This window comes from Rhopalosiphum maidis, chromosome 1 (genome assembly GCF_003676215.2).
Source record: "Rhopalosiphum maidis isolate BTI-1 chromosome 1, ASM367621v3, whole genome shotgun sequence".
NCBI classification, from domain to species: Eukaryota; Metazoa; Arthropoda; class Insecta; order Hemiptera; family Aphididae; genus Rhopalosiphum; species Rhopalosiphum maidis.
The window spans coordinates 90,752,364-90,773,355 of record NC_040877.1 but is presented as its reverse complement, the minus strand read 5'-3'; the positions used below and the strand labels follow the sequence as shown (position 1 = coordinate 90,773,355).

The following is a 20,992-nucleotide window of genomic DNA, read 5'->3' as shown; positions in this document are numbered from 1 at the left end:
GGCAAAAAATGAAAGATTTATTTTAAATATTTTTCACACGATTATTAGCAAATATACTAAAATATAAAAACAAGTGGCTACATAACACAGTTCTGTAATTTACGTGATTTGAATTTTCTAAAACGGTACATGACCCTGAGCTGAAAAGGATAAAAAAATTAATTATTTGTACAAAATTAAATTATATGCGTCAGTACAAATGAAGGGCGAGTAAACGTGTGGAAATTGATTGAACAAAAAACCAAAAAAAAAAAAAAAAACTTGGTACGTGTTTTATCCGAAGATCTCATCTAGTGAATAGAGGTACATAATATACTCGTTTGATACAGTGTGGTTTATGACATACAAGCTTTGCACTATGCGTACACACGATTTTTTGCAAATTCATAAATTATGGGAATCGTTTTTCTTTAGTTTGCACGGAATCATATATTTTAATATTTTTGAAAATGCTTAACACGATAAAGCATGACGCATATCACTGACCCAATACGAATTAACACGTTTAAACCGTATTCGTTTCACTTGATTTATTTACAAGGATATTTAAAATACAAATTTAATATTTGTTCATCAAATTAATTATACTTTATATCAATCGGTATTATTTGATTTATTGTACTACTTTATTATGCCGTATTGAATATGTTTTGCTGACAAATATATTTATTCCGTATTGGCGTGTTCCATATTAAAATAGTATTTATATTACATAAAAATAAAATGCATTACTTAAATATAATATTCAGGTTATTTATTGAGTAAATTCTTATAAATAGTATTAAAGCAATGGAATATTTTGATAATTATTAAATATTATATATGTAATATATGTATATTGTATAATTATTAGGTATGTTATGCATCCATATCCTTAAATTAATAATTTTATGTTTTATCTTTCGTAATATTTCTCTTATAACAACAAAAGGACGTTTGTATGACAAAATAATGTTATAATGTTTTTAGAAATTATATTGATATAAATCAAAACAACGATTTATGGTGTGCGTAGAAGATCATAAAATGAATTACATATAAACCATATAATTAGAAGTAGCCAAGTATGTTGCCTGCATTTTATCATACGAGTATAACGTATATTTTACAATTTTTTCAGTTCTCTTTTAATCGAATTCTTATTTGATTGTATCTAAAGCCTGAACACATTCAATGTGAATCATACTGATTTTTAATTATTTTGGGTTCACGGGGTTGACTCCGCTAGAATGGTTTTGGGTAAATCCCATATTTTTTCTTATTGTCACTTTTTCCAGAAAATCATTATTATTTTTCTTTTGGTTTCATATAACTAATTAAATATTCTGTTTGAATTTTATAATATAATATTTGCTAAAGATTTTATAACTATTGTTAAATTACTAATAATAATATTAGCAAGAGCATCATTGACATATTTTTAGTATTGTCAAATTACCTATTTAAACACCACAAATACTAGGTATACCTTACGATTTTAAAAATGTAAGACTTATCGTGTTATAACTGTTATAATTATCATTTATATTTTAAAACTGGTGCCTGGTTATGTCAATACCTATGCAAATAATATTCAATGTAATATAACGTTGGTCAAAAGTATTTAAATCCCATAAGAGTAAGTATCGAATCATTTTATTCGAGTATCGAATTTTCGTGAAAAGTCATAACTTGCGATAACTCACACACGGATGGATAATAATATAATAAAACGTACGCAAGTACTTGAATAACAAAACCGTGTCTGTAAAATCTGATTTCATATTATGCATATAGAGGTACACAATATTATGCAATATAACTGCAATTATCAAACAGTGGAAACCAATGTCGACGGCTTACTCGTATGCAGTTGCATCAGTTTGCATCAGTTGCAGGTAACTGTGACGCAGTCTCACATTGTTGTCTATCGATGACAACAACGACAAGTATTAGTGAAATAGGAGTAGGATGTACGGGAAACAACTTACAAGTCTCGCATTTTATGAGAATAAATAAAATTCTTGTCTGCCATAATAACAATATGAACTTGGGTGTTGTACAGTATGATGTAAAGATTGGCCAAGTGCAAAAACTCGTAATATTCAACTCGTACCTATTATATAGTTGAATGGACGTTTAACGAGTTAATATTATACATGCATTATATTATATATTATTATTATAAACCTTCTAACAATCACTGGAAAGGATTTTCCACTTTATTTATTTTCCCTTATTGTCGTTGAATAACATAGTATTATGACCCGCAACGGAATTTCACGCACTCAGACACAGTATTATATTATTTGTATAAATTATATATTATTATTATTATTATTGTTATCATAGGTGAGTGTTGCAAGTGTCGTTTTTTAAGCCTTTACTATACGGGTATAAATTATTCATGGCGTGCTTGTTAGATTTGTATGTGTGTATGTGATGTGTGTGTGGAGTATATGAAAAAACCTTTGTGAACTCCATCAATATTCGATGTGATATTATTCAGTACTATAACGCCTGTGGGAAGAATACGACGTGTACACTGGTACTATTGTGGGGGTTAACCATAATAAAATAACGTTATTGTCGACGAAACGCTTAGCGCCATCGTGCGGGCGATTTCGTGTGCCCCAACCGAATGTGCTGCGCTCTTCTTAAGGCTGTCGCGCTTTCAAATGGCTGGCGGAACTTTTCACCGCTTGAACGCGGTATGTGTACCTATTATGTGAATAATTTTCGTTCGTTTATCCTCGAAAACTTATCTCTTTATTTACCTACTTTCTGAGTACACAATAGTTGGTATTTTTTATTTTATCATCGACTATAATTGAACTTTTCCCAAATAATATTGTTATTATTTAAAGTACCATACATTTTATAATTAATAATTACATTATAATTGATTTAATATTTTGCGTTAATCTAATTGATTTGAATACAAATTGTATCATACAAGTTAAACTGATTTCATAATCTCAGATTTCTATAACATCCAAAAATAAAACATTAATACCTACCATTGTTTTTTCAGTAATCTTTTGTAATACTTAGAGAAAAATAAAATAAATAATATTCCATATTTTAAGTAAAGAACCATACTATTAATTATTTACATTTCGATATGTTTAAAAAAAAATATAATATAGAGAATTATTTGGACCATTTTTATTAAATTTAAAATAGTCATATAAATATAACCAAAGGGCAATGATAACGTTTCTAAAATAATATTAATAGCGAAAAAAATGAACATGATACGTATATAAAATTGTAAATTAAACAAAGAGCATGGTTCATTATTTTAGTTGAAAACGAATAAGCTATCACCACTTCAGTCATATCAATGATCATCGTAATCATTAATACAATATGTATTAGATCTCACGAAAAATAAATTGCAGAAAGGGGTAAAAATCGATATCGAACTTTGCATCAGACACGACTATAAAAACCAAGTTGTTGATTTTAGTACCATTGTTTTTGTTTTTATACTAAATCAATACTATGAAAATACTTCTTGGCCATTAAATTGTCGGGAAAATTTCAAATTATCGCTTTATGACAATACACTAAATGTATATAATATTCTGCCTTGTATATATAGAAGGTAACTTGAAATTTAGAAGTATGGGTTCACCATAGACCAATGATTACCAAAAATACGTATTTCAAAATGTTCTCCTATAACATCGGTATTAATTAATTATGCCTTAGAGATAGTAGTATAATATTATGTCAAACTGATAAAACTAGACCATACATATTAACATAAATAAATAATTTAAATTTACAAACTGTAAAAACTATACTATAGTAGAACAATTATGTAAGTAATTATAATGGGTATAATTATTAATTGTTATATGCAAAATAATATATTTTCAATATAGGTTTCAACAAATATTTGTAAATGAAAATTTCAAATTTACATTTAAAAACATATACAACTGTAACAAAAAAAAAAAAAAAAAACATTTAAATATTATGACGTTAATTTTTTAATGGCGCAACAGACGAATGTACGAGTAGTATTAGTAAGTTAATGATACTTTATTTAATTTTTACCCATTACGATGTACTTTCTTGGCAGTTTAGTTTCAGGCACGACATTTACATAGATAATTGACATGGGAGACTATTATAGTTGGCTGTTTAATAAAACGAGCAATTAACTGCTCTGCGAATAAATCTATTTTTTTTCTTCATTATAAATTTTAAGCGCACATAAATAACTTAGATACATTACACTATGTTTATATAGGTACACAAACAAAAACCATTGTCAAATAAATGCAAAATATATATATATATATATATATATTATACACACGCAGTCATACAATTGATATTTCCTATAGACTGATGGTCTTAAGCTTCTATTGCATCCAATCCTTTACGGGGATTTATCTTTATTACTATTATTATTATTTATTATTATTATTATTTATATATATATATTATATACACGTGCATTTTTTTTTATCGATATGATTAAAACCGTCGTCGCATTTGATTGGATTATGTAGGGCATTGGGGGACTAACCGCTGCAGAGAATATAAAATACTTCACACGGTTTTTTTACCCTGTCATTGCAATTTTTTTGTCGATCATATTTGAAAACCGAGGGTTTTAAATCCCCCGTCGAAGAGATTTTATGCGCTGTGGGATATTTTGTTAGTACCTATACGCTCACAATTATTTATTGATAATTAGTGATAAAATACCTAATAATTATTAAAATAATATTTAAACATCAAAAAGAAAATTGTAGTACCAATTCAAATTTATTATTGTTGCTACGGATTAAGTTCATTCAAACACTCTACCAAATTCATACAATATCAAATACATTAAACTATCATTATTTCAACTGCCACGTCGTGTATAAATAATAGGAACTAGAAATTAATGTAGTGCTATATAGGTAAATGTTTTCAAAAATTATTAACACTGATCATCGTATATTATTATTTATTTAAACATTAATTCCTATAATTGAGAGATGTTTATTTGCGTTTAAACCGTCAAATCATTTATTACGTATGAAAATACGAGTACATAATATAAAAAGCTTTTAAAACTGTGTTTAAAAATTCCGATTAAATGATTTTCCATTGACTTTTATTTATGATTTAACGAAAATCTATATTTAAATTGGTTTTCAAACATTATTTGTATCCACGTACTGTATTGTACCTACAAATAAAATGATAAAAAATATTTATTTTTTTTTTTTTTTAATATCTATGCCGTGATAGTATATTATATACCTTAATATAGTTTATTCAACATAATTTAAAATATAATAAAAGAAACATATAACAACTTAGGGTAGGTTAGGTATCTACTCTAATTGTAACCATATTTCTAATATCCAATTATATTCAATTATAATTAATTAAATAATAATGTTAATTTTTTTTCTGAGGAAAAAAGTTTTACAAATGTGAATATTTTTGAATTACCATGCTCGGCGTTGGAATTTCAGACTATTTGTAACTGCAAATAATTTAATTACCTGGTATTGAAGATTTTAACAGTGTATTATTTTGAATTATTTTAATATTTATTTTTTCGTTATTATTTTCCTGAAAAAACACTTGATGAATTAATGCATATTAAAAATACGTTTAATTACACCATTTACATAGTTTCTATTAATACCGGTTGTGTAGCATTTGTGGTCAATATGAAATATATTTTTTTTACTTTTACACATCGATTTTGACCTAATTAACTAGTTTCGAACCCAAGTGACTTGTAACACGCGAAATCGCTCGTGGTTTTGTTTTAAATTAGTTTTTTATCGCCCACCAGCAGCAGTTGTAAAAACCTGCTGGAGAATTATACGTGGAAACAGTCTGTATGCTTCACCACGGCAATCAAAGGCTCGGTCCACCCGCACATCTACCTCTTCCCCTACCGTGTACCAACCCAATCCCATAAAACTGAAAAATCGCATTTTGTAAATATTTGTACTAAGGGGGGTTGTTTTTTTCCAACGTTGTCACTGCGACTACTGTTGTAGTAATAGTATAGTTGCAGTAGTGGTCGTAGTAGTAGTAGTAGTAGTAGTAGTAGTAGTAGACAAAAAAATAATAACACGAAATTGCGTGTTAGGTATTTTCCTACCTACTCCACTTGCTCTTCGAGGGGGTAAACTTTTTCCATTTCTCCGTTGAAATCAAATAAAAGTTTCTGTTTCTCATGTACACACACTCATACATTCACATCACAGACGAAAAGTGTATGTGGAACAACGAGGGAAATTTTTAAACGGAAGATATCGGTATAATATATGAATGTGGTATTTTTTTCGTAAGACGTACTCCATAGGCTGCTTCTTACCCTTAAAATATATAAATGCAATAATAATAGTAATAACACAAAGCTACTACTTAAGCCTCGAGGGGACGGTTTGTTTTATTTGTTCTACATTATTTCATTCACTTCTCCACCTTCAAGTTGTACATCTCTTTCAAAATCGTAATAATATAATAAATCAACACTTTGCTTATATCATATTTTATCATATTATAATATGTTCGTGTATACGTGAACGTATAAGTATTTGTGTGATGACATTATTTTCATTCTCGTAGTTTTAAAGCGTTCTTACTTGGTAAATTGTTTGCATATTGTTAGAAAATAAAAATTGAATTTCGTCGCACGCGCTTTGCCAACCGAAATAATAACGTCACTTTGCGTCGGTTAAAAGAAAAATATAAAAAAGCTCTGTTTATATCTTTTTTTGTTTAGAGATCATTAGTAATGTAAAGAAAAAATATTTGTGAAGTTTCTTAGGAGGAGACTATACTGAAAAACGACAGACTTCGAAGATTTTGTGTACAGAGCCCCTAAAAGCCTGCTATGGAAAATCAACCCTTTTTCACCTATTCTCCCTTAATATACAATTATAGTTTACTCGGAATCATATATTGTTTTTTCGTTGACATTTGAATTATTTGGTTCGCCAGCTTTTCTTTTTTTAAATGTCAACAATTTGATTCTTGTTTTTTTATAATTTGATTATTATATACAATACAATATATCTCATTAATAACATTCTGAAATTGTAAGTACCTACATAGAATGATTTGGATGCAAAATGATTTGTTATCGATATTTTATGCATTTTAATTGTGTATAAAATATAATAATATTATAAATAATTATAATTATATTATAAATGTTTTAAATTAAACATATTTAAAAATATATAAAATTTTAAGTATTTATTTATAAATTTTACAACTATTGTCAATGTTCATGTATACCTAGTGTTTAGAAAAACGAATAAATCAGTTTAAATATCCACGGAAATGTGTTATTGACCACATTTTGTAACAATAATTAATGTGATCAAGATTGAAGTATACATTTAAAAATTAATCCAAAATATCATAATAATTTATATTACATATTGTTAAAAAAAATATTTTATATTTAATATTTATTTACTTGATACTGTATCCATTTTAAAGGTTTTGTTCTTATTATATTCAATCACTATGCCATATTGTTCAAAATTAATTTACTTAAATCTTAATTTGAAAAATTGAGGTTTTTTATTTCTGATACTTAACGTCTAAAATAGTGGTTAATTAAATACCACATATTATATATGTATATATATATTTTTATCGATTGGACCATTATTTCTGAGTTCAATAGGGTTGACATGAAATCCGGTCAGTATATCACTACAGTGTAAAACTTGTTCCCGGTTGGCTATAAACTTTTGTAAAAAAAAAACCATGAAAATCACATAAATCAAAACAGTGACATACAGATGAGCGTTTAGTATATATATATATATATGATTGTAGTAGGTCAAGTATACTATACGGAGCAGAGGAGCATGCGGAGCATGCGGGAAGAGAAATATTGCAATAATTCTTTACACTCGAAAAAATTATACCTTTGTGAAGTTATCAATTTAAATTTTGAACATACAAATCAACAAAAAAAACATTAATAATATTATTAAGTCTTACACATACATCATCGGTTAATGTCGGTTTTAAAGCTAGACAATTGGCATTGAATTATTGTTATAGTTGTTTTGTTTTGGCATTTTCGTTATTCGATAATTATGAGTTCATGACAGCGTCATCAATCCATCTGCGTTCTATATAATATGTATCTAAATACGTAGTATGGGTAAAATACAATACAAATTATTTTATAACTTTATAAGAGACTTAATATCAAAATTTAAGTTATAACATGGGGGGGAGAACTCGTCGTCGTGGGAGAGGTTCGCCCCCGGGGGAATAAATCTCCGCAACCGCGGTGGCCGCCACTATATCGAATGAACGAAGCTGTGTATATGGTATTTGGCAATGTTGACCGAGATAATGGAATGTTCGTGTCAAATCGCGACCTGGGGGATGACGACGGGCAGGATCAGAGAGATGGGGGCTTTAGTCTCGACCCTTTGGTTTTCGTACAATATATGTATACAATATCGATCAGTATATAATGCATATGTGTGTACGCTAGCGTGTGTGTGTGTATGTGTGTGTATTGCATAAAACTCACACACATTCACAAAGGCCTATGACGTTTGATTGACTGTCCCCCGCCCTTGTCCGCCCACCACTTATTTGTCATGTACATCGAAGTGCAGTGGCAGGACGACAGTACGATACACATACTCACTTCCTATCCACCTTACTTACATGAGCTGTACACTGTATATTACCGGAGTCGCGATATTTTTTCCTAATGCCTTTAGCTCACTATTAACTACGCGTATTATAATGCATTAAAAGCCTATTTTTATATTTAATCCCCCCCTCTTTTTTCAACTACCCTTAATGTGTACACGCGTGAGCAATGGCGTAGGAGATTAAATTCTACTAAAACACATACAATATATATAGCTGTTACACGTAGTGACGCAGTTTTCGTCGTTTGCGTAGTATGATGGACAAACGGATAGACGATCGTCGACGGCGTGTGGAAAGTGGCGTGTGTGCGCGTATACGAGTGTAGTGAAAACCGTGCGAGAGGTGTGGCGACCGGAGCGCGAATGCTTTTGTAGACAGAGTTAATCCAGATTAATAGAGTTCAATGTAACCCTCTGTACAAAATACATACACAATGTACGTACGTCATACATACATTTACATACTTGTAATTCGTGTAACATGCTTTTGTAAGTGTGATGTGCTATTATCATCACATAGTACGCTGCTTCTCCGTCGGTTCAACTCTATACAAATACAATTATACGTATTATACTCCACCAACCTTACAGATTTTACATGTATCTGAACATTGCATAAACGTGTGATTTTGAAAAATATGTAAGATATTTATGTCAAAGCACATTTCATTGATCGGATTTTGATATATGTTATGAAATTGCTACGTCAGGAATAGTCATTATTTATACATGTTTTTATAATTCCTGCGACAAAATTATTCTACACATTCGAAACATTTGAAAAAAATTAATTGATTTTATTTAAGCATCACTACGGATATAAAAATAGTGGAATGGTCTCGTACAATATATTTAGGTATTCTATGCATTTATGAAATATAACAGCAGTATTGAATAAGTATCAATAAGCTAGAGTCTTAGTAATTAAAATATAAGGTTTTAAAAAAGCATATTTTATATTCACAGTAAAAAGTTATACTTTAAAATACTACCTGATTTTAACACAAAATATGATATAACAACTGGATTTAAATTAAACTAAGAATTATTTAAATTTGAAATTTAATTTCTTACTATTTTAAATAAATTCTAGCTGTATAGTATGTGTAATGTTAAGTTTAAGTATTATAATTTTTTTTCCGTTATTATATTATTTTTTTTTAATGTACATTTAATTTAACTCAGTAAACAACTTAAGAAAAATAATAAAATGTCAACAGATGGTCTGTTCTCCCAACCATAATATTTCCATCATTAATGAGAATATAATATAAATTTATAGTTTTCCTGACTTTTACAAAAGAGTGTTGTGTAAAATTGATGTCAAAAAAAATATATTCTTTACTCGTGATAAATATTGTCATTGTATTGATTAAAGTGTGACTATAATATGTGTCCTTAAGTTAATACTATTTATCATTCTTTTTATATTCTTTATCCAAAAGATAAAGTGAAAATTCAAATGTTAAATTAAGTTATAAATTAATCAATTCCAATTGTTTAATTTTGAATAATAGTATAATATGTTCTACGTATTTTGTCCTTAATATCATATAATTATATAATATTCTTACCTATCATTAAATAACCACTTCTATGAAAATGTATTAACTCTGACAGGTGTTTATATTTTTAATATAATTATAATTAATGCAATTGTTCATGCATCTCTTACGATAACCAAAGGCATCAGTCAATGCATATAACACTGTGTTATATGTAAAGATAAATAAGCATAAATATCACTTGAGTTTATCATTCCGGTAACTAAATATATGCCTTTGAAGAATTTTAGGTGTGTATCTCGTGTTGTTTTCTCGCATGTTTATTGAATTTTAATATTGTATACTAATGAATATTTTTAAAATTGTATATCCATAAATAAAATCAGAAAATTAAATTTCATTAAATTCTAGCTTAAAGAAGAATTGAAAGGTTTTTCAGCTATATGTATTAATTAAAAAAAAAAAACAAACTTTTGGATTAAAATTAAATGAATAAAATATATATCAATTTATTTTTCCAGCGAGCCAACAAAACATTACCTCATGTATATTGTTATCTTATTAATAAATTATTGTTACACATCAAATGTTTAATTTATTCTCATCTTCATACATTAATTAATTCTAATAATATAGTATTATTATTGGAAATAAAGTATTTATTTCTTTAGAGTTTAGATTTTAGGTTATAATATAGATACCTATTACTTATAATTTGTTGATGATTTTTTTATTCCATTATTATTCTGTTTTATTGGTCCACAGTTAAAACAAATAATATCAAAATGATTATATTATTAGGCATTTGTCACAAAACGAATTGAAAGCAAACAAACTTTTTTTCCTTCCCCGTGATAGGTCTATTTCGGTTCAATGAGTTTTAACTCGATTCACACAAGTATAGTAATGGATTTAATACGTGTGTGCGCATTAAGTAAAGTATCGTCTTCGGTGATTTATGCTCTTGTATTCGGCCGACCTAGGATAGTCTACTATTCAGTCAGACGGGGTTCAAATAGCTAGTGTGTTATTCGAGTGCAAAAAGCAGCAAAGTTCCATCCGTTAGGCGTCCATCCAAATCATGTTTCACTTCTCGCGAACGCATTTCGTTGATCTAGTGGACCGTGTATGTATTGCCAGGATTCTCGAGACAGAGAGTCAATTACGTAGTTGTCACAAAACAGCGCCTTTTAAATTATTTTCGAAGAACTTGGGTGTGAGTATGTGCACACAAGTGTATACTTGCATGCTGTATATGTATAATATACTACTTGAGCATAATACAGTAGAGAGAAAACAAGCACTGTATTTTTACACAAGGATAAAGCAGGAAACGTTCGTTTGAATAAACATCATGGCTGATCGGTTTCTACCCCCATCTGAGCATCTCCCATCAGCCCTGTGTACTAGGCAAAACGTATGTGTTGTGTATGTGTTTAACAGCCGTAAAAATAAAATTTTCTTTTTTTCTCTCTGCTAACGATTGCTTTGACGTACCTGAACACATACTTTACCTTCCTTTTTTTTTATCAATTCCATTCCAATGACAATTTGGCCGGCTTACACGACAATTCTTCTCAACACTGACAACGTTTAACAATTTGTAATTATTTCATACGTTTTGAAAGCATTGTTTAGAATTGATGATTGATTTGAAATTATTTAAGAAAAAACTACTTTTAGATTACAGTTTAAAAATATTTCGATTTATCAATCTAATAAAATAGTAATTTAATTAGATACCTAAAAGACATCCATTACTTATAACAACTTTTTGATTTGCAAAAATCAGTAAAATGTCTTCTTTGTGTTTTAAATGTTTATGAATATGAATCTAAATTGATTATAATTGATTTTACAGATGTATATTTTGAAATAAATAAACTATTCAATTTATACGACTCAGTGATTGTACCTGACAATTATTATAATTAATAAAACTAATTGCTGCAATATCAATTAAACTGGATAAATTATTTTTATTTAATAAACCAGTATCTTTATGACTTTAATATGAAGAAAAAATCTTATATTTTATATGTATCTTATTGTTTTTAGAAAATAAATTCGGATGAGACACTCTGAAAATTATTTATATTATTCATTTAGATAATAGAACAAAATAATATTGTGTTTATAATAATAAAATAAATTAAAGCTAGTTAAGAATGTTCCTAGAACTATTTTAACAAGTTAAGTCCCTTAAGTGGACGTTGCAAATAAAATAAAATTTCGTAATTATTCCAATTCTTGTATGCACACAATTCGAATAAAATAAACCAAAAAAATGTATGCCTAGATATATTTGTGTTATTTTATATAAACAATATGCTAATTTATTATTAATTATTAATTGCAATGTTACCATTGTATGATTTGTATTTTTAATACTTGTAAATTATTTTTTACTATTTTATTAAAATAATGCAATTATTGAAAAACTTTCTATTATTTTTTCAGCTGTTTTTGTCATTAAAACAAAGAAGAAATCTGTCCGGTAAGTCTAAATATTAGTTATTATCTTTATCACGCGTACTAAAATAGTAATTATAAGTATGTTTATTACAACACTATTGACGTGTATCTTCTATATTATTATTATTATTATTATTATTATCATAATCATCAACGCTAACCATTGTCATTATCATTATCATCATCGTTGTCGTTGTTATGGAGTGGAATTTATACTAGTTATTCGTGAGAGGCATATAAATTACGTGATCCCAAAATATTTTCTCCTCCTCCCACACTCTCTCACTCACTCTCTTTTTATAACTTGGATGTTTTAAACTGCCAATAAATTAGTCGTGACCGTCGCCACATGGCATTTGAAACTGGAGACTACGAGCAACAAGAGGGTAGACCTTTGCAAATAACGTAATAAATGCCGGCGGACAAAGCATCGCACCACCGGCGGTATTCAGTTGTGACGTTAAACACTTTATTATATTATACATTACATCCATATATTATTACTTATAATAACAGCGTTGATGAGAAGCTCGTTTTTTTGGTTTTTCTATGCAATGAGTGTGTGTTAGTACTACTAAAAAGTATAAACTAATAAACTATTTGAATTATATGATGGATTTAAAAAAAAAAAAATAATAAAACATAAGATAGGTAATGGTTCTGTAACAAAAATTATAGTAATGTATAATTATTTCGAACATTTATTTACTCTTCTATTTATTGTAGCAAATTATATTTTATCAATATAGGCTTTTTATTAAATATTTTTCATGTAAATTCGATGTTTTCGGGAAATGGTGGGTATTTCAACCACAATGTTCCCGGAAAGGAACACAGTTGACATTTCAGTATCGTTATTTGACCACTAACTTAATAAAAAATAAAACACACATAATTATTACTATTACTACTTTAGTGATTAATAAATCGTGAACAAATATATGTTGTTCGTTCAAAAATACTAAATGGTTATTTATATTTGTTTATATTTTTGTTTGATTCGGATTAAAAAGTATTACATTTTCAATGTTACATTTTGGTAATTTGCTTTTAAAGCATTTAATGAGGTAAATATTAGTTGTATAGGTTTTTTTTTAAATGATTCTAGTTTGGATTTTATATCGTCCATGAACGATAAATTGTAATTTAAATTAATGGAAAGGTTAGGTTATGTTATGTTAACAGACATTAATTAATTTTTAATATTGAAATTTTTTGGGACTTTTTCAAATACTGATTCTGATCACGTGTACTCGTATATTCTAAAATTTCATGGTGAACTAATAGATATTTTTAACCTGTTTTTGGCATAACTCGAATTATAATAAGTTAAAGAAAATTATTTCACTGTTACACTTAATTAAATCATTAAAAAAATTAAGTTAAAAATGTTTTTTCTTATATTACTATATACAATGAATATATTAAGAGCAATTTGTGTAAATTAAGAAAAAGGTTATATTAACAGATGAATATTTCATAAATTATAAAGGTTTTAATATTTCTGAATATTTATGAATTAAGAAAACACATAAAATACATATTTGTTCCCCCTAAAACCATTAAATATTATTAGTTATTTGTATTGTATAATATTATAGTGAATTAAACTATTAATAACTATATAAACTTGAAAATCTATATAAATGAATAAATAATTAATATAAATTCAAAACAATACAATATATAAAGGTAGGTACCTAAAATTTTTCATTAATTCTACACTAAAATAATAAAAACAAGTGTTCACAAACATAATGACGGCAATGTTTTTTAATTGCTTATTAGAATATTATTAAGCAATCATTTTTAAAACGAATTCATTAATATTTTTTTGCTTTACGTTGGCATTTTTTCTAATAATATTATAGTTTTAAGTAATCAAATGAAACAAGATCAAATGCTCGAAGATCACATGATATTGTGATAAATATTAACTTACTGTTAAAGAAAACATCAATTTTAATTCATATGTATTAAAGTAGCATCATTATTGTATAACAAGAGTCAGAAACAAGTAACCTTATAATTTCTCTGCATAGGCTTACAACTTATTCATAATAAAAAAAAACGAATAAAATTAAGCTAATTAAACTACCTACCTGTGTATTATTTTTAGACTTTTTTTTTTAAAAAAAATTATTATTTAATTTAACCTAGATTATGTCGTATACACGTATAATGATGCATTTTATTAAGGCTTAAAAATGTATATTGACGACAAGTTTATAGCGTTAAATCCTGTATAATTTGAATTATAATTTTTAGTGTATATATATATGTTTGATACAAATTCAAGACACCACAAATAACATAATACCGTGTGCAATATGGTTAACAATAGACGTTTAAATTCACAGTTCTCTACATTAGTCACAATTATAATATCAAAGTTCGTATCCATAAAATAATTAATAACAGCTAAAATCAAAATTTATGATTTTACTCTACTAAACAATGAATACAATGACTTGTTGTGTTGTCTTGAAACTGCTGTCGCGTCATAATAGTGTAATACATATTACAATATCTTCTTAAACTAAGCCATGTGTACCTCCCCAGTGTTTGCAGTCATATTCATAATGATATAAATTAGACATTTAGTCTTAGTCAATTAATCTTTGAGAAACTTTGCTATTAACTTTCTTTGTTAATTTAACATTTGTAAAAGTAAGGTTTCTAATTAAAATCGACAACTAAAATATTTCACTTACTTATAAAATGTATAAAAAACGAAAAATGACTATTTTTTTCACCATTAATATTTTTATTACTGGGGGTTTTAAATTATATTTTTCTTCGATTACTATATTGTTTTTTAAATACGTAGCTTGAACAGCCACGACTATAGCCGTATTAACTAACATAATTATCATATTATTAATTTATTATAAACTTTTTTGAAAGTTCAAAGTTTCTCCTCGTCCTTAATTTCTCATGATTGCCAAACTACTTTTAGAATTGATATATTTTAACACTCATATTTTCTATCTTTATAGTTTATCATAAACATTCTAAAAACAGTTCATTGATAATTGATTTAGTAAAGAAATTCGTTTTTCTTTTTTAAAGATTTACGATTTATTTAAGTAACATATATAACATAAATAAATCGTTAACCTTTAAGTAGCATATATAAAATAGTATAGGAAACAATTTGATATGAAATCATTACATGTTGATGTTGGATGATATAGGTATTACATCGTCTATAATCTATATACAAAAACCATGAACAAAACAGATCAAAGACCTCCATACCACATATTATTATCGATGAGTACCAACATAAATATTCAGTAAACAATGCCACTTATATATTGCTTTGTGTTACTCTGCATGGTGAGCATTTTTGATTTGTATTGTCCTTTTGTTTACCCCGACATCGTTATATACGTAAAACCCAAAGCTCTCCGTTAAATCGCAGGTGTTTAAAGATTAATTGTTTAAAATATAGAAAAATTACAGCCTATTTAAGTACTTCCTATTTATATACATAAATTATTATTATTATTATTATTATTATTATTATATTATAATAGATGTAGGTATTTCTAATTTATGTAAATATTCAGATTAATTTTATTAACTACCTACCTATTTTAATATATACGAATAATATTAGTCTAATATACTATGATTAGGGTACAAGGTAAATTGAAAATATGTACATTACAAAAATTATATGTATAAATTAAATTATGACAAATAACTATGGTGTTTATATTAAAAATTATGGCTAAAATATTGTGCGAGTGCTTAATTTTTTAAGTTCTGTAAGTTTTTATTATTTTAAAAATTAAAACAAAATATATTTTCATATGGTTATCAAGATTCATAATTTTTATAATTACTCAGATTACTTAATTTATACCACTACGTAAATAAAATTTACTTAAGTTTACTGATTTGTAAAAAGAAAAAATATACACAATTTATAATATTATGTAACTTCCAACCAATAATTTACATTCCATTTATAGTTTATTGATAGTGATTTTGTAGATAATGTGACTCACTAATAAGTTAAAGTAAAAACATTAAAATGTTTTAAAATTTTAAAAAAAAAATCACTTGCTTGAAGTATTTTGATTTATAAAATCGATAATATTTTATAATATTTAAATATACGATTACCTATATTTTTAAACATATAAACTATTAAATGAACAACTTTAGAATAGGTAATGTATCTAAAAGTTAATAGGTAATTAATATATCTGTAGGTTAGATATAAATATGTATTGAAAATCATTGTAAATTATTTAAAGCACATTTAATCTACGATTAAACTATAATACTACAATAATAATAGCTGTCAACAGAAATTACAGTTTAACGCATAAACATAATAGTAACTATATTGTTAATTTTTTTCCTTATAGAAGTAAAAAATTATTTTATAAAATATTATAGTTAGTAGACATATAAAGTGTAATATTTTTATAGTTTTAGTATATGAAATAACATTGATTTTAAAGTGAATATTAAAAAGAAAAAATAATACTAAATTAGACACCGTTAGACACCGTTATTTATTTACTGTAAACGATATTTATACTTTATTGTTTTATTAATTAAAGTTCAATAATTCTTCATCGTTAATTTTAGTTGTTTGATTTTTAGTATGTATAGTATAGTTATTTTAAAATTTTATTTACAAATTTATTTTCCTAAAAATAATTTAATAAACGAAATATAGAATGTCTTGAATTTTATAGACATTTCGACAGTATTTGTTAATTGAATTATTTTTGTTTTAACTGTCTACCGTTACTCCATATCATAAAACGTACTTTATATGAGAAATAAAACATTTAAGTTAATTAGCAATAAATCTTGTTCAATAAGTTCATAGAATTATTAGTTTATTTTTTCCCTGTAAAATAATATAATAAGTATTTTTTTTCAATTTATAATAGTATAATAATTGTATATGCATAGCATTTTCTTAATAAATACAAAACATTTAACATATTTAGTTTAGCTACATAACTAGTATAGCATGTTGAATAATAATAATAATTTACTTACGCATTACCATTCCTAAATGATTGATAGAGCAACTATGCATTCCTATAGGACTATTGGATATCGAGGGGAGTCACACAGAAATACAGCGTTGTATTGTAATGTGCCATATTAATTTTCATCTGTAAATAACACACAACGATCGTGATAACCAGTAACCTATGACCTTGTAACTATGGTAACTATACAATCTATATAACCATATAGGTACATTATACTGTGATTATTATTGCAACGTCACTCACGACGATGACGGTGTCAATACTATTTTAGACAATCTAAACACAAAATCACTATCCATCTAACTACCTTTCTATCAAATAATAACAATATTGTTGATACCTTTGGATAATATCTAATTGTTACTTTATTTTATAAAATACGAGAAATAAACAAGAAACAACAGTAAAATTGATAATAAACCAAGGAAAATGAATATCGCAAATAACAAAATATATGTTATAACTACATAATTTACGTATTACAGGAAATGTATGATAAGAGTATGCAGGTTATACAATATTTCTAAACCTTTCGTAAGTACACAATCGAATAACCAAAAACTCCGGGGAAGTCACTCTGCTGACTGCTGTAAGTGCCGATAAAGTGTCGCATTAGGTGGGTAGATCATTGTAATGGATACAATTGTTTATTCAATTTTAAAATATTTTGGGAAAATTTGTCATTAATTCATTTTTGAGTTACAACAAACAAGAGATTTCAATTTTGTCAAAAATTGGTTTTTATGTAAGGATGTTTTATATTTTGTTTCCTTCTCTTTTTAATGATTATTTCGTAAGCCACTGATGGAAGTTCTTTATTTTTACCTCCAAAAAGTACCAATAAGTTCCAGCATTTTACTAAAAACCATCACAAAGTTGAAGATCCAAACATTGTTTCCACTAAAAAACGTATATAAACATATACACAGAAAAGCATTATTTAACCATTATAGATCAATCGATCCGCTCCAAATCCAAAATTTGGAAACAGGAAATAAATTCAATATATGTATAATTTTATCAATAACAAAACAACTCAAGTATTTTACTCGACTAATAATAAACGTGTCCATATGACAGGTATGCCAATAATACGGAATAACGATTGATCGATAAATCAGAAGCATTGAAGGCATTTTAAAGCAAAGCGCCAAAAACAAAACCAGATCATCGTCGGCGTATCCGCCGGGTTCAGTGACCCTTTGGCCTGAAACCGCGTGTCAGACTATGTTCGCATAAAGTATCCACCCATATTAGAATCTCTGGTGTACGCGTATGCACGTATTATAGTTAGGAAAGGGTCGTTTTTCGTATCGTATAGGTATAATCTAGTGAAATTTGCACCTTATATCACGACACGGTTGAAAACCCTATTTACACAAACACTCACATACACAAGCATTATGAGCCCTATTGAAAAACGGGTACAGAAATGTGTATGTGTTGTAGTGGTGGGGGTTAAATGGGGGGGGGCATATTTCCTAGGTTATATAATACAGTACGGTACTGCTGCCATCGTAAAACCGTCGGATTAAAGAGCCTCTTTCCCGGGCCACACTTAACCGTGATTTATATTCATTTATTGGAAGCCGCGGGCGCACGTAAGTGCTCCTCTTGTACCATGAATTATAAACCAATAACAACTCAGATATATCTAATGGAGGAGGTTTTTTCTCATCATCTCCCGTCCGTCCACTTACCACCTTCCGCGAAATGCGCACCTCGTCCTTTTGCCCTTCGTATATCCTCATATCCTCGTCCACCGACGCTACTGATTTCCTCCTATAAATCATCTCTTATTATTATCTATTGTCAGTCTCGTGATGTTTATTAAACGGGCGGACGTTAAGAGCATATACACACGTATAAAAATATTGTACGTCTACTGAACATACTTGTATGCACTAATATCGTATACGCGTCGAAACACGAAAGGCTTCGAAGTTCATCTCTTTTTATCAAGATTTTTTTTTTGGTTATATTCATATAATACATTTTTTATTTTTTTTTTTTTTTTTTGGTACGCTTATATTGCTTCATTGATTTTTTGGCCTCCGGAATAATATATTTTATTTTAAGCAAATAATAATAATTATTATCATACTAACAAAAATAAAGAATCTTTATGCAATATGTGTTATTAATTATGTACCAATATAGATTATTATGTTTAAAAACTGTATACAACTCCCTGTAATTGTTATAAGTTTTACTTTATTTTTAAAATGTCTACACATTTTCCAAAGAGCAATAAAATATGTTTATTTTCAATTAATAGAACATTACTTGTTTTCCTAATAAACTGTTTTATTTTATAGATTGTTTTTTTATTGTCAACAAATCTTAGACAATTTTATAAAATAAATTAAAATAAGATTATAATATTACAAGTTTAGTCGCTTTGTTTTTTGTAAAATTTCAATAATTTTTTAAAAGCATAACATTCAATTTTCGTTATTTAGTAAAATAATAATTTAACAAAATTATTAATAATAACAATATAAAATAAAATTCTTATTATTAATATAAGAATATATATATAATGTTATTATTATTTTCTTCTATTTGATATGAATTTTGAATAAATATAATATTTGTTTACAAAAAATGTCAGATAAGAGTTTTAAATAGTTTGACTTTTAAACGTATACAGTAATATCGCATAATATATATAAACTTTGAAGTTGATATTGGAAAAGTATAATTTATCAATATGATATATGTAATCCAAAAAATATCACATTATAAGTATTTAAATTAATGTTTTAAAATTGACTGGTTATATAAATAAACTTAAAAACCAAAAATAGTAAATTTGTTTTAGAAACATCGTTAATGAATTCTAGACATAATTGTTTTGTAAATCAGCATTCAATTCAAACTTTGTAGTAAAAACTTCAAGTTTCACGATGTACCTATTATGTAAATAACTATATCAATAAAATTACAACTTTTAATAAATGTATAACTTATAACTATAGTTATGTTCATGATACTACGTTATAGACTGTATTTTTTCTGAAGTCCAGGTTTAAACTTTATAGTTAATATAAATAAATTGGGAAACAATATTGATATAAGATAAAAATTATTACAATATTATAAATCATTAAATCAAAAACATTGTTTAACATTTTAAAAATCGAAAAGCATTATTAATGGTATTCCATGAGTTAACAATTAAATTTGTATTATGTATCAGATTCTACGTGAAGTTTTTTTTTTAAGTTTACATCATATGCGAATTTTTATATTATTTTAAATTTAAATCTGCACTTCATTAAGTAGTTTTTTGTCTTAACTTTGATATTAAATGTATGCT

General features: G+C 26.8%; 1 protein-coding gene across 1 annotated transcript in view; it reads left to right on the top strand.

Moving 5' to 3' along the window:
• Positions 1 to 20,992, top strand: part of LOC113555021 (semaphorin-2A) — a 345,931-nt gene that overhangs the window by 146,116 nt on the left and 178,823 nt on the right. The window contains exon 5 of the mRNA XM_026959297.1: positions 12,623 to 12,659. The gene's annotated coding sequence lies outside the window, so the exon portion shown is untranslated. The remainder of the gene's footprint in view (positions 1 to 12,622; positions 12,660 to 20,992) is intronic.